This window comes from Arachis ipaensis, chromosome B05 (assembly GCF_000816755.2).
Source record: "Arachis ipaensis cultivar K30076 chromosome B05, Araip1.1, whole genome shotgun sequence".
Taxonomy (NCBI): Eukaryota; Viridiplantae; Streptophyta; class Magnoliopsida; order Fabales; family Fabaceae; genus Arachis; species Arachis ipaensis.
Window position 1 is genome coordinate 20,108,534 of NC_029789.2, and position 1,841 is coordinate 20,110,374.

A 1,841-nucleotide genomic window follows, 5' to 3' on the forward strand; every position below is an offset into this window, starting at 1 on the left:
AGTGGTTCCTTTAAAATAGAAAACATAATTAATTAGTTAATTAAAAATTTAATATAATAGAATAATTAAATTTAAAAGATGTTTAAAGGCTAAATTATTGTTGGATGAGTAACATTTTCGTATAAAAATAAGCAAGCCCAACTCAAGAGGAGCCCATGCGAAATTGATTTACGGTAGCACCTACGAAGTGGAATCTCAGAAATGGCAGTCATCCTATCCAAGAAAAAAAAAGGAATGACAGCCATGAAATAGCGTAGCCAGAAATCAACAATGGGAAAACCCAATTCATTGCTAAGATTCATGAAATGGGGTGCAGGAAAAAAAAAGTTGAACCCAATTGATTGCTGGCCTATCATTTTTACAATTTTACTTTTGTGTTCATTTAAATCACTCCTCATTTTAAATTAAAAAAAAATTCTTCATTATTGCTTTTATTTAATAGAAAAAATTTAATTTTAACAAAGAAGTTTTACACATATATCTAATCATATAACACCATATTAGCAAAAATAATTATTTTTTATATTGACTGCATGACTGTTTTTCTAAAAAAACAGACGCGATTATACAATTATGTGAAATATTTTATACTCCCAATACATCAAAATTAAACTCAGAAAGAAAAAAGCTATGTTAAAAGATTGATGGACAATAATGTAGAATTTTATTTTATATAAATTTTATTTCTAAAAGAATATTCCTAAGTAATTTATTTATTTCTTTATATATTTGTAATTAAATTTATCATCTTATTATGTTATAAAATAAAGTGTAAATTTTACTAAAAGTAAAAATATACTATATAATTATAAAATGATAAAATCTTAAATAAATATATTAAATATGAATTACAAAGTTATTTTTCAATTTTGACACAAAATATTTAACAATGTTAGTAGATCTGTTCAATTCAAGTAGAATTATTTATTGTAAGATGTTATTTATAATTGAAAAATATTATTTGTACAATAAAATTCAGTCTTTGGTTAGCCTTTAATATTAGTTAACTATTTTTGAATTAAAACATATTCCTATTTTTTAGCTACATATTAGTAATTAAGATTAATTTAAATTTTAAAACCTAAAATTTCTCTAACTTCTTACCTACTTCATAGTTAATTATTCATAGTTAGTTATTATTTTCTTCTTTTATGTTCCTTCTCTCAATAACACGGTTTTCTTCTATTTCATTCTCTTGTACAAGACACTCCTTCAACTTTATTCCTATTACACATCCAAAATTTATAGTATTACACATACAAAATTATACATTTACACAACCCAAATCAAATTTATTCCTATTACACGTCCAAAATTTATAGTATTATACATACAAAATTATATGTTTACACAACCCAAATCAATGAAGAACGTAAACACATAATATTTCTTTGCAGACAATTAAAACTCTCGTAAACACATCCAAAATTCAGTAAAGAACGTAAACACTTCTAAAATACAGAAATTGCACATACAAAAATAATTTAACATTATAATATATATATATATATATATATATATATATGAAAATCTTTTCAGGCCATTTTATTTGATTTTTAATTACAAAAAAAAATATTATACAGAACAATAAAAAAAGTAATGGTGTCATAGAATGCGCAGAGAAAAGCTCTCTAAACAAAGACTCATCCAAATCTTAGGTATGTTTTCAGTGCGGACGAACGATGATGCTGATGCAGACGAACGGCGACAAGGAGGAGGAATAGGCGACGACAAAGATGAGCGCCAATGAAGAGAAAGGCGGCGTTGTGGATGAGCGCCGAGGAGGGGAAGGCGGCGTCGAGGTTGGGCGCCGAGGAGGAAGGTGGCGCGGATAAGAGCCG